We start from the raw sequence: 14,671 nt of genomic DNA, 5'->3' as shown, positions 1-14,671 counted from the left end.
AAATTGTGGTATCTGATGGTGTTGAGATACTATTGTGCTAAAAGGAATAATAAAGTGGAGGAATTCTATGTGAACTGGAAAGACCTCCAGGAATTGATGCAGAGCTTAAAGGAGCAGAACCAGGAGAACATTGTACACAGAGACTGATATAGTTTGGAGTAATCGAATGTAATGGACTTCTCTACTAGCAGCAAGGCAATGATCCAGGACAATTCTAATGGCTATCAAAATGAAGTGATCTGCATTTAAAGTAACCTGTAATGCTCCCTTTTTTGTCTTTGGTCACTGAAAGAGACCATTGACCTCAATTTCTTGATTTGTTTCTTGGAATTTTATTTGTAACACCTCAGACCTTCCAGATGAGGTGACTGACTTTTGTTATATAGCACTCCACAGATACTCCAAGTATAAGACATACAAGAACACATTCATCATAGATCAGGAATTCTTAACCTGGAATCCACCAACACACTTTAGAGAGGGAAAAAAATACATCTTTATTTTCAAAGAAAAACCTTTGGTTTAATTGGTTACTCGCTGAGAAGAGGTTAATGGGTCTCAGAAAATATTTTGATAAGTTTACTAAACTGGAAAATCAAGAAATGTGATGACTTATCTATGTTTTACCAAAGTATGTGGCAAAATTCCTCTTGTTAATCTCATGGGGAAGAGGGAGGCATGTAAAATAGATGATATTACAGTTATAGGGAGATTTATACTGTTCAAATGGCTGATCTCAAAGACTAGTCAATGCTAGTTCAATTTAATTATGGAAGGAGGCATAAAATAAAATGGTTTGTGCTTAATTTTATGTTATTGAACATTTTGATCAATGACTGGGATAAAAGGATAAGGGAGGACTGAATTGGATGTCACATATCAAATTTATACATAATTGGTACAGATCAAAGAATGACATATAGAACAATGAAGGGCAATAAGGATTCAAAGAAGTATTGATGGTCAAAAATATTGGATAATAGATGACTGATAAACAGAAATATAGATAGATAGATAGATAGATAGATAGATAGATAGATAGATAGATAGACAAAATAAATAAGTTAATAGAGGCAAAATCAGACCATAGTTTATCTGATAAATTTCATGGTTTTAGAGCATTTAAAACTGGATATGAGTCAAGATAGAGTTATAATACCCAAGACAAGAAAGGTGATAGAAGCATAAATTATACCACAGTTAGACTCTATCTTAAGTATTGTGTTCAATTCTAGGTGTCATATTTGTAAAGGACATTGATAAGGCGAATAATATCTATAGGAGAGCAACAAAATAGTGGATAACTCTCTGGAGGATGAGAGATGTTCAACCTGGAACAAATAAATCTTAGAAGAGACATGATATATGTCTTCAAGTAATTGGAGGGCAATTCCAAAGAGAATTTGACCTTGTTCCATTTAATACCAAAAGACATAAAGGAAAAGTGTGAAAGTTGGCAAAATGCAAATTTAGGTTTGATGGAAAGAAACATTCCCTAATAATTAGAGTTCTCCAGTAGTGGAATGGCTATCTCAAGAAGAATTAGGATCTTTCTCCCTGTAGGACTTCAAATAAAAGCTGGATAAGTTGTCAGTGTTTGGCAAAAGGGAATCTTTTTTGGGTACAAGTTGTTCTAAATATCCTTTGATGGATCTTCCAACTCTCTGCTTCTATAATTCTGTGAATCACTTTCTTCAACTGTGAGTGGGTTGTGTGAAGTGAGTGGGTTGAATTAAATGATCTCAAAATTATTTTTTAAATCTAAGATGCTCAAAATGTAGACAGAGATAGATAATAAGATAGTTGGACTCTAATTTACAGAGCAAATAATCAAGAAAATTCACTGTTCACAACCACACTAGCCATTGGGAATGCAGTTTGGCTTATATCTATGTAATGTGTATGATTTAAAAATCAGTCTTTGTGCCAGACATTATAATACATATGCATTTACATATTCACATGTTTATGTCTTTGCTCAAAAACATGAAATGTGGATGGGCTTCTCTCAAAAATCAAAGAAATGATTAATATAAAACTTAAAACACAAGAAGATGTATTAATATAAAACTTAAAACATAAGAAGATGGCTTCTAAAAGATACATTTATCTTTTTTTGCAACTTTATGAAATGTATGTTACTGTTTTTAAGTCTCGGGGAACCAAGGAATTAAAACTGCTTCCTACAAAGGAAATAAAAAGGAAGAGTATATGACCTTTTGGTTCCTTCTTATTCTGTGATTCTATGATCTTTAAATGAAGATACCAGTAAGCCAATAATACCATTGTAATTTAAGGCTAAGCAAAAACAAACCTTACAAGGATTTTTCTCCATCAGTATAAAGAAATAGTATATTATTTCACCCTTTAGTGAGATAACAGTAATTCATATTTCAATTGACAGGGATTGAAAGGCAGTGTAATATAGTACAAAAGGATATCAGATTTAGAGTCACAGGCTATAGGTTCAAATCCTAATTCTACCTACTTACTACCTATGCTGCCTTAATCAAATCATTTTAATTCATTTTACCATTACCTCTAGGATAAGGGTGTTATATTCAATGACCACAAATTCCAAATCTTTAAACATAATTATTTTTCTCACAATGTTGTATAATAAGTGGCATAAGTATGTTTTCTATTTAGTTTACTTTATTATTTTTATATGTTGATAAAATTTTTAATAATCATTGTCTGATGTTTTGTGATCCATGTTCTCTCCTGCCTCCTCTTTCTCCACCCCAAGAAGGAAAATAATATATTATACATGTATTATCATAATGTATATGTTTCCATGTATATCATTTTGTGAAAAAAGAAACAAATCACTTATGCTAGAGAAAAACTCTCATGGAGGAAATGAAGAATAGTATGTTTCCAGACTCTGACAGTTCCTTCTATAGGAGTTGTGAGTCCTTTGGGGTTGTCCTGAATTTTTGTATTGCTGATAAGATTTAATCCATTCACAATTTATCATTATATATTATTGCTCTTACTACATATCATTTTCTCATGGTCTGCTCACTTCACTTTACATCACTTCCTATAGACCTTTCCAGGTTTTTTTGTGATTCTCTTGTTTGTAATTTCTTATGGCATAATAGTATTCCATTAAATTATATACCATAACTTGTTCAGTCATTCCCCAAATGATCACCAATCCCCCAATTTCCAGTTCTTTGCCACCACAAAAAAAGCTATAATCAAGGCCTTTGTACAAGTAGGCCCTTTTCTCTTCTTTGATGAGAATACATATTTATGTATTTTTTATGAGATACATATTCAGTAGCAGTATTACTGAGTCAACAGGCATGCAGTGTTATGACCTTTTGGCCATGGTTCCAAGTTGCTCTCCAGATTGGCTATATCAATAGAATGGCTCCAACAATAGTATCTTAGCATCCCAGTTTAACCACAGCCTATCCAACATTTATTATTTCATAAATATGCTTTTATAGGTGAGGGAAATGAGGATCAGAGATGTTAAGTGACTTTAGGAGAAACTGTGTATTGAAATAGTTTTCCTAGAAAGCAATATGGAACTATGCCATAAAAGTTATTTAACTCTGCCTACCTTTTTACCCAGTAATACCATTCTTTGGTTCCTATAGTCAAGTTAACAATCATTTAAGAACTTTCTATGAAACAGGTACTATATTAAATGATAGGGATGCGAAGAAAGATAGAAACTGTCCCTGTCCTCAAGGAGCTCACATACTAATAGGGGAGATTGCATGCAAACCAGTGTGCACAAAGAATATACACAGGGTAAACTGGAAGTAATTTCAGAGGGAAGAAACTAGCAAGGAAGGAATGAGAGATGGGGATGCTGGGAAAGGCTTCTCATAGAAAATAGGATTTGAAATATCATGGAGTCATACAACTATACAGAATTTATATGTACAAAAAAAGTAAAAAATGAAGTGTGACTTTACCACCAATAAAATGAAAATTAAAGTAATCATTAGGAGCTATTTTGCCCAAATATATGCCAATAAATCTGACAATCTAAGTGAAATGCATGAATATTTACAAAAATATAAATTGCCCAGATAAACCAAAGAAGAAATAGAATACTTGAATAATCCCATATCAGAAAAGGAAATTGAACAAGCCATCAGTGAATTCCCTAGGAAAACATCCCCAAGGTCCAATGGATTCACAAGTGAATCCTGTTAAGCATTTAAAAAACAATTAATTCCAATGCTATATATACTATTTGTGAAAATAGGCAAAGAAGGGATGCTACCAAATTCTTTTTTATGACAAAATGTGGTACTGTTACCTCAGCCAGGCAAAAAGCAAAGAACACAAACAGAAAGAAAGTTATAGACCAATTTCATTAATGATTATAAATGCAAAAATTTTACATTATGTACTAGCAAGGAGATAACAGCAATATATAACAAGGATCATTCACTATGACCTGGTGGGATACCACGTAGTCAGAGCTGGTTTAATATTAGGAAAACTATCAATTTAATTGAATGTATCAATAACCAAATTAATAGAAATCACATGTTCAAATCACATAATTATCTCAATACATGTAGAAAAAGTCTTTAACAAAATATAGCACCCATTCCTATTAAAAAAAAAACACTAGAAAACATATAAATAAATTCCTTAAAATGATAAGTGGTAACTACCTAAAACCATCGGCAAGTATCATCTACAGTGGAGATAAGTTATAAGCCTTCCAAAAAATATCAGAGATGTAAGCAAGGATAAACATTTTCACCACTCTTATTTAATATTGTATTATAAATGCTAGCTTTAGCATTAAGAATAGAATAAGAAATTGAACAAATTAAAGTAAGCAATGAGGAAACCAAACTATCACACTTTGCAGATGATATGAGAGTATACATAGAGAATTCTGGAGAATCAACTAAAACTAGTTGAAATAATTCATAACTAGCAAAGTTGCAGAATATAAAATAAACCTGTATAAATCATCAATATTTTTATATGTTGCCAACAAAGTTCAGAAGCAAAAGATAAAACGGGAAATTGCATTTAAAATAACTGTAGGCAAAATAAAATTCTGGGAATCCACTTGCCAAGACAAACACAGGAAGTATATGAACACAGTTACAGAACACGTTTCACACAAATAAAGTCAAATCTAAATAACTGGAAAATGTTAATTGTTCATGGGTATCCTGAGTTAATAAAAATGACAATTCTACCTAAACTAATTTACTTATTCAGTGCCATATCAATCAAACTACCAAATAGTTATTTTATAGAACTAGAAAAATAACAAAATTCATCTGGAAGAACAAAAGGTCAAGAATATCAAAGGAATTATTATTTTTAATGTGAAGGTGACCTACCACTACCAGATCAATGGTGAAAGACAGCTACTTTCAGCAATACAAAGATCTAGGACAATTCTGAAGGACTTATAAGAATGCTATCCAACTCCAGAGAAAGAACTGTTGGGAGTCAGAAGTAGATCAAAACATACTCTCTTTCATATTAGTTGATTACAGTTTTATTTTGGGATTTTGGTTTTATGAGTATTCTTTTATAACAATAGCTAACAAGGAAGAATATTTTACATGATAATACATGTATAACCTAGATCAAATTGCTTACTATCTCCAAGAGGGGGAAGGGAAAGGAGAGAGGGAGGCAATGTGGATCTTATAATTTTGGGAAATGTATATTGAAAATTGTTATCTCATGTAGTTGGAAAAATAAAATATCTTTGTCTAAAAGGTAAAAACTATGACAAATTCAGTGACCATTAGAGGACTAATGAGGAAGAATACTTCACACTTCCTGATTGAGAGGTGATAGAATCAGGATGGAGAATGGAAATGGAAATATATCTTTAGACATTGTCTCTGTTGAAATATCTTTTGTTTGACTATGAAGGGTTTTGTTTTTCTTTTTCAAATGGCAAGGATAAGGGAAAGGAAGAGTAAATCAATGGCTCTCTGAAAAACAAAATAAAATTTAATACAAAAATAAACACCAAATTATCCTGTAGTTTAGATTTCTCTCTAAAATGAAATATATTTGGAGGTTATTAAATCGGAAATCACCTTTCTATCAGAACTACATTTTCTGAGCAACTAACTGGTTTTACTTGTCTTTCCTAAAGGGTATGTGGAAATATGAAATCACCCTCTAAAACTAGAGTTCTTAACCTTTTTTTGTATTATGGACCCTTTGACATTCAGATGAAACTTATAAATCTCTTATCAGAATAAAATTTTGAATGCTTAAAATAGTATAAAATAAACTACATAAGATTATAAAGGATACAAGTTAAATAAATATAGATATATTTTTCCATCCAAATTTATGGACTTCTGATACCTAGGGCCCATCTATAGACTCAAGAATAAGAACTCCTTTTCTATCATTCCCTAACTGATAACTGACCAGACTATGAAGAGACAATGAAAGAAAATCCAAGCTTTTCATATAAAAAAAGTTTAAAATTTCTATTATTCTGAAGAATTCAAATTAGAGCAACTCTGAGTTTACAAATCATATTCATGAGATTGACAAATTTGACAAAAAAGGAATATCATGATATTGAACAAATTGGGATGACAGATATCTTGATGCATTGTTGATAGAGTATTTATTTGGAATAATCATTCTAGGAAACAATTTGAACTATGACCTCAAAATTACTAAATGGCACTATCTTTTTCTCCAGTGATATCATAGTGGTCTTATGCTTAAAAGAGATAAAAGAAAATGAAAAAGAAAAAAAGGTCATTTATACAAAAATTACTGGAGCAGCTATTTTTGTAGTGATTAAAAACTGGGAACTAAGAAAGGATCCATCAATTGAAGAATGGTTGAACAAATTATGGTTTATTAACACAATAGCAAACCAATATACTATGAGAAATAAAAAAAATTGACAGTTTTTGAGATACCTGGGAAGACTTGTGTGAAGACTCATACATAGTAAAGTGAGTAGATTTAGAAGAACAATTTATTTTATAACAAAGGCTTAAGAACTCTGAATAATGCAGTGGTCAACCATAGTTTCAGAGGATCGGTAATAAAGAATTCCACATAACTCTTGACCGAAAGGTAATAAACTATGCAGAATGAGGTTCATATTTTTGGAAGTGAATAACATGGGAATTTGTTTTGGTTGGCTACATACATTTGATAAGAGTTTGGGGAGTTTTGTTCAATGTGAGGGTGAAATAGGAAGGGAAAGAAATATTTGTTAATTTAAAATTTTAATTTAAAAAACAATCTCTACTCCAGACGAACCAATAACTTATCTCTTACACTTGGATCCTCTTGAATTTAGGGTTACTGTAAACCAGCTCCCATACCTTGAAGAAAGCATGTACATTTTAGCTTCTGCCTTGTGCTTCTGCAGAGGTACTCTCAATGCCTTAACTGTTGCCATCTGTTAATATGAACAAATCTGCCCTCAAGATTTTTTAGGCTACATACAGAAGCATGTCTGACACTGCCATGTATTTCTATCACAAGTTGAGTTCCTCTATTGCTTGGACTCCTCTTACCACCCTTTCCTTACTGTACAGTGAAATAAGGCACCAGAGGAGAAGGAAAAGAGGAAATACCAAACAGAGGGAGAGATCAGTTCACTTTGATTTACCAGGGGCAAAGGTGGCTCATTCTCAGGCAATCAAACATCTGAATGCAGCTCTGGCTTCTGAAACCATATTAGCCTGATGTTTTGAGGCATGCTCAGTCGGATTCTATGATCATTTCACCTTCACTCTGAGGTCCTTGAGGACAAAGAGATTGTCATTTTTCATCTTTGTTTCCCCAGCATCAAGTACATATAGTGCTTAATTTGTTATTTTATACCAATTTTGTGGAATTACAAGATCATAGACTTTTTATTAAATTATAAATGATCGTGGAGAGCATATATAACTGAAGTTCATTCCTAAGAGTTAAATAAACTTTTTGTGATAATTACTAGTCAGATTTACAGGCTAGATGTAATAACATAGTATAAACAAATAGTGTCTAGCATTACATGTAGAGCAACCAGGTTCAATTTTTTAAAATTCTTCTCAATGAGGATAAATAGATCACCCTGATTTTTTTAGGGCAGTGAGTAAACATGAGAGAACAGAAAGAAAATAGGGCAGAAAGTATAGGAACTATCAATTCTCTATGATATAGGAAAAATAATAGATGAGAAATAGATTACTTTGGAGTTGACTATAAATCATAATCTATGAAAAGAAGCCTTGGTGAAGTATATTCAATATGAAGATCCTTCTGAACCAATACGTCTTTAGTGACTGCTTGAAATTCTTCATGTTCCTTTCAGAAAATAAAAAGAAGTCATTGTGTGGTGAAAGTAAAGAGACTAACTCTGCTGGTGGGGTCAATTTTTATTTGGGACAGTAAGGAACACTCAGTTAAAATATTTTTTCATTGAAAATCAGAGTGTTTTATTTAGGTGAATTTGTCTTATGTTGGCCTGGGAAAAGGATGAAGTTCTAGGAATCAATCATGGGAGTTCTTCTGAGTGTGAACACAAAGAGAGAGAGAGAAAAAGAGACAGAGGGAGAGACAGAGACACAAAGAAAAGAGAGCTAAGAGTCACCAGAGAAGTTTTCTCCTTTCCAAAATATTTGAAATCTTAAACTTGAAAGACTAACATGAGTTGTACCTTTTTTTAACCTTTCATCTTTATTACCCTACCATGCAAAGAAAGATCCAATAATTAAGCCCATAGAGGTAATAGAAGCCTTGGTATATACAAAACAAGGCATTATGCAAAAAATCATTACAACCTCTTAGCAATGCCCTTTTCTTCATGTCAAACATGAGGTTTGTACTACTTATTCCCATGTCTGAGACTGCAGGGTTACTTTTCTTTGTACAGGCATACAAGGACACCATCATGGCTTCTCTGACTCTCTAATTGAAAGCATACTACGATATATGGAAGAAAGGATTGGAGCATTTGACCCTGAAAATTATGGGTTCTTTTAGCCTGAAGAATAAAGTGGTTCATTTTTTTGCTATAAAGTCTTTTAACAGTTTGAGTATATCACCCAGTTGAGACAAGAGAATGATGCTGTCAGTGCATTCAGTGCTATCAAACAAAGGGAAATAGAGTATTAGAATTTGAGAGAATTCATTATGAACTGAGTCTGATGGTAGTATAAAATATCAATTACCTTTAAATTGATATTCCTTATACTTTGACAACAGCAAGTCATATAAATTGACTCTTTTAGATATCTGGGGAAAGGAAATCCAATTCCCAAAACTATAAAGCAGAGGCATTAAAACACAATCTTCCCATTGGGAAATAACTAATCACATAAATAAAAATACAATAAAACATATATAATATTACATTTTAATACCAGATCAATATGTAGCCCACAGGGATACTTATTTATGGATTAGTATCCTCTTTTCTATTTAAATTTGAACAAATATACACTCAAAGAGTAGCCACTCCTAAAAAGAATTGAAAAGCCAAGTAGTAGCAAAAAAAAAAAAGTTTTGGTTTTGGTTTATACCATCAGGATGAATCTAGGTAGGTCTATAGGGATTCTTTCTACATATCTCAGGCTATTTGTAATTGGCATCTGTAACCACAACCTTAGAATGAGGAGGATTTCAAATATGATCTAGGCTCTCATCATTCCCATGCAAGAATGCACTCCATCCTTGACAAGTAATAATCATTCAGGTCCTGCTCCAAGAATTCCAGACCTACGCTATTTGCTACCTTGTGAAGTTCTTATAGCATCATAGACCAAGAGATGGAAGTAACAGGGACCACATAGTGTAACAGTTAAATTAGTTTCCAGTAATATAAGTATTATATTTTATGAGGTTTATTAAAGATTATTAGAAATCAAGGATACAAAATAATAAACCACATGCTATGTCTGATTTAGCCAAATTCAGAACCCACCCCCACCCCCTCGCTTAGTTTACTCACTATATCCTGTAAACCTTAAAATTTCTTAGACTTATAAATGTTGGAAATTTCACCATTGGGAAATTTCATACTTGGAAAATTTCTTACTGAGAGTGTATTGGAATGTGAACCCCATTGGCATGGGAGGTTCCTTCTCCTCCCTTCTTAAGATTACTTTAGGACAGAAACCTTTTGCTGAACAATGGAAAGGACTTTGACCTATGCTTAAGCACAGAACAGGAATTTCTTTGAGTCATGATTGATTTTAGAATTGATACAATAGAGATACTTGGAATGACAGAATCAGGTCTTGGAAAATACAATTTCCACCCCACTCAGTCCTAACAGGATTTAGGAAGGGCTGCAGCATAGATCAAAATTTAATTATTTGAGAATATGACCTCCAACAGACATGTGCAAAGCCACAGACCTCTGGGAGGTCCTGGGTTAAGCTAGAGCCACCATTGGCACAGGGAAAATGATGGACAGTGATTGGTAGATGTGAGAACTGAGGGGAGGGAACTTGGATGGTGTCCTTAGAGAGAGAGGGGTCTGAGGACTGGGGTGTGGTTGGAGAGTTTTGGGCTCTGAGTGGTTGGAGAGGTGCTCTGAGAAGCTTGCTCTGAAGGAAGCTGAAGGTGGAGGCCCCTGAGACTGCTTCTCCATTTTGGTCACGTGAGTAATAGGGACTGATCTCTTTTCTTTGCCCCAGCTATCTAAGGGCTTGGGCCTTTTGGCCCAGCCTAAACAGAAGGGGTATTTAAGCCCTATTCCCTTCTCTCCCCTTTCTCTCTCCCTCTCTCTCTCTATCTCTAATTCCTTTCTTCCTCCTGTCTGTAATTAAACTCTATAAAAGGTTGACTGCTGACTTGAGTTTTCATTTAGGAATTACATAGCTGAATTCCTTGGCGATCTTAAATTAATATATATCAGTCTTTTAAAAGTGATTTCCTTGTCACAATCCTTGCAATCTCTGAGTACAGGAAGAGAGAGAGCCCTTTAAATAATAAATGGTGATCTCGTCCAGGTGAGATTATAGGGAGTTCTTGGAAGTACCAAGGACTTCTGGGGATTGAAGTCTGGGGTTCAAATCTCCAATTTTACAACAGTCCAGTACTCTCATTTCTCAGATTAGGAACATGGTATATACTTCCATACTTTGAAAGCTCATGTTCTTATTGGTGTGCATATTCCTTCTACAATACAGACTGAAACCATGCTATGCCTTTGTAGCTAGATGATCTTCATCATTAACACTTGGTAATTTATCTTCTGCTGATGAGCCTTTCCATATTTGAAGGAGTGATACTCAGGAATGATGTACAGCTCTTCACTAGGCCTGTACTGTGAGTAGGAAATTTACCCTCCCCCCTTCCTAAGGTTCCTTGGGGAGGTCTGCTATCTGTACCTGATGTGAGCCTGAACTTGGCCGGGACAAAGGGAGCTAGGAGGTTATAAAAAGGGTGAAGAAGGAAGTTCTCTTGGTCTCTCTCTCTGATGCTCTGCCAAGGAACTTCTGTGCTGGGTTGGATCTGAAGCAGCCAGGTGGAAAATTAGATCAGGGATCCCTTTCTTCTCTCTCTCACATCTTCTGTCTATCCAAGTAATCCAAATAAATTTTACTAAAATCTAAGGACCAGAGTCCCAATTTTATTAAAATAGTACTTAAAGCCCTTCCATCTCAGTAGACTCCATCAAAGCCTGTATATCATAGTTCAAGATGCCAGGTTTATTTCCATGTCATAATGAGGCAATGGAGTCAGATTTTAATGGAAAACTATGCACATACATATAAATGTATCACAGGAAATATAGATAACTTTAACTTAACTAAATAAAAATTAAGTTCATTTTTCGACTTTTTATTTGGAGACCTTTTATTTGGAGAAATACCCAGGAATGTAAATAAATTGGAGAAATCTGAGGATCTCATACAACCAAGTATGTGCATAACCTTTGTAAATATACTCTAGAATGTATGATTTTCTTAAAGACCATTTATTAGATTTCTTCTTACAAGGAATTTTATTATTTTTCTATCTTTTTTGTTCTAAAATATTTAAATGTCTTCAGGGGACTTAATCTTTGATATTTGATAAGACATACTTTTATATTTTGTCCAGGAGAGGAAAGCTCTGAGGATTGGAGAGGTAAATTGGACACTTTTTTTTAAAAAGTATCATTTTCTTACTCATAATGACTTACTGTTGATTCAGTTTATAATATTCTATAGAGAGTTTGTAATTCCTAAGACTCTCAGGGCTGTGGTTAGTGAAATTGGCTTCTACTGTTCAGGGGATTTTGTGTAAGTGAGACTTTTAGCTGTCAAACAAGCAGATTTGTTGTCAAATTTTGAACTCTCTAAAAAGAACCTGACTATAGGAGAGACAAATGGCATTATTTGAAAAAGAGCAAGAAAAAATCAGAAGAGGACATTTGGGGGTGAATTTAATTAAGATCACATTCATTTTGGGTATTATTAATCCAAAATGAAGTATTTTTTTCAGGCCCTAGTAGTCAATAAATGATTGGCGATGATGGTGCTGTTCTTCCCTATCATAGAGCAAACTTTCTGCTAGTCAACTTGACTTCTCAAAAAAATAAGTTAAACTTATTCTAACTATAATTGAGAAGTAGTACAGAAAGAATGATGGTGTGATTATGGGGTTGGTCTTACAGAGAGAAATGTTTAAATTAAAATTCTACCTCTCTTGGATATTATATGACTATATACAAATCATTTAACCTTTTAATGCCTCATTCAATTATAATACTATAAGTTGCATTAAGTTTCTAATCTAGATCAGTAAAGGGCTTTCCCCCCACAATAAAGAAATCATAGGTTTTCTCATCCCAAAAATTCAGGCCTCCATAACCCCTTCCTCACTGATCAAAAACACAATGCATCCAGGGTACTTAAAACCAAGTCTAACAAGACAGGGCTAGGAAACCCTCCCCATGGACCCAACTTAAAAGATACTCACCCAACAAAAGCCTGGAATCTAAAACACATGAGTTTAAGGTGAAGGAAGAAGAAAGGTCCCAGGACCCCTCCCTCACCTACACCACTGAGCCTCCAGTGGTGGCTGGAATCTCTGGGTGGGCAAGGGCACTAGTCTAGAGGGAGAACCTTGCTGATAAAGTTGTGCCAGGTTCGGGGCTTAGAACACAGGTGTCATAGAGTCAGCTGGAGAAGAACAGAGCAGGCAGCCCAGTCTCAGCCAAAATGCTCCATCTTTCCCACCCCCACCCCCCCGCCTGTCTGGAGGTTTTGGCCTTAGGGAACAGCCAGATTTACAGATCAACTTTGCCCTGGCTCAGACTCATCAATAATGGCAGATAAGAAGCCTTCAGAGGGCAGAGAAGCTCAAGCTCCAACACCCCTCCAGCTCAGACTGATCTGAGAGCCTCACTGACTGAGCTCCAAGGGGCAAAGGCTGCAACAAACCACAGGCACAACCTTGAACACAGGGCAGGAAGCCCAGCTCCTTCTCAGTTTCTGATGTCACCTGGGGAAGATCAGACTTCCTGGCCAAACAGAAGAACAGAAAAGAAGCCTCTTCATGACAGAACAGTCCAAACTCACAGATCCAGCACAAAATGAGAGGAGCAAGACTTCAGGCAAATACAGGTGTGGGGTGGGGGAAGAAGGGGAAAATATGAGTAAACAACAGAAAAAGAAAAGAGAAATTAAAATTGACAGCTTCTATCCAGGCAATGAACAAAGAACAAATGAAACAGAGGATGATCAAGGAACACCAAGCAAAAACACAGAAACTCCAGCAAATTAGACATAGGCTTTGGAAGAACTCAAAATGTAATTCAAAAATCAATTAAGAGAGGTTGAAAATAACTGGAAAAATAACCTTAAAAGCAAAATAAATCATCTGGAAACAGAAAATAGTGTTTTAAAATTCAAAATTAATCAGCTTGAAAATGAGGCAAAGAAAATGAAAGATGACTTCCAAAGAAAATCAGAACAAAATGAGAAGATAACCAAAATAAACAACTTCACAAGGAAGTAGGAAACTATAAAACAAAATCAAAATAATGAAAAAATTGAAGAAAACATGAAACACCTCATCCACAAAACAGAAGATTTAGAAAACATGTCCAGGAGAGGCAATTTAAGAATCATTGGTCTACCAGAAGATCATGAAAAAATAAAAAGGCTGTACATCATTCTACAGGAAAATATTGAAGAAAACTGCCCTGACACTCTAGAGCAAGAGGGAAAAGTAGAGATTGAAAGAATCCACAGATCATCTCCTGTACTTAATCTCCAATTGACAATCCCAGAAATGTTATAGCCAAATTCAAGAACTACCAGACCAAGGGGGAAAATATTACAAGCTGTTAAGCAGAAGTCATTCAGACACCATGGAATTACAGTAAGGATAACACAGGATCTGGCTGCATCCACACTGAAGGACCAAAAGCCTTTAAATATGATATTATAAAAAGCAAGGGAACTAGGTCTATATAACCCCAAGAATCAACTACCCTGAAAAACTGACTATATTCTTACAGGGTAAAGTATGGTGGTTTAATAAAATAGAAGATTTCCAAGCATTTGTAAAGAAAAGGCCAGACCTGAACAAAAAATTTGATGATTCTCAAAAGAATCACAAAAAGGTAATTTAAAAAGGGGAAAAAACTTTTTAAGGGACCCAATAAAGTAAAATGATATATATTCCTACAAGAAAAGATGATATTGGAGAATCTTAAAAATTGTTATCACCTGGGTAG

The sequence above is a fragment of the Monodelphis domestica genome, chromosome 3, assembly GCF_027887165.1.
Source record: "Monodelphis domestica isolate mMonDom1 chromosome 3, mMonDom1.pri, whole genome shotgun sequence".
NCBI classification, from domain to species: Eukaryota; Metazoa; Chordata; class Mammalia; order Didelphimorphia; family Didelphidae; genus Monodelphis; species Monodelphis domestica.
Note: the sequence above shows the minus strand (reverse complement) of the source record.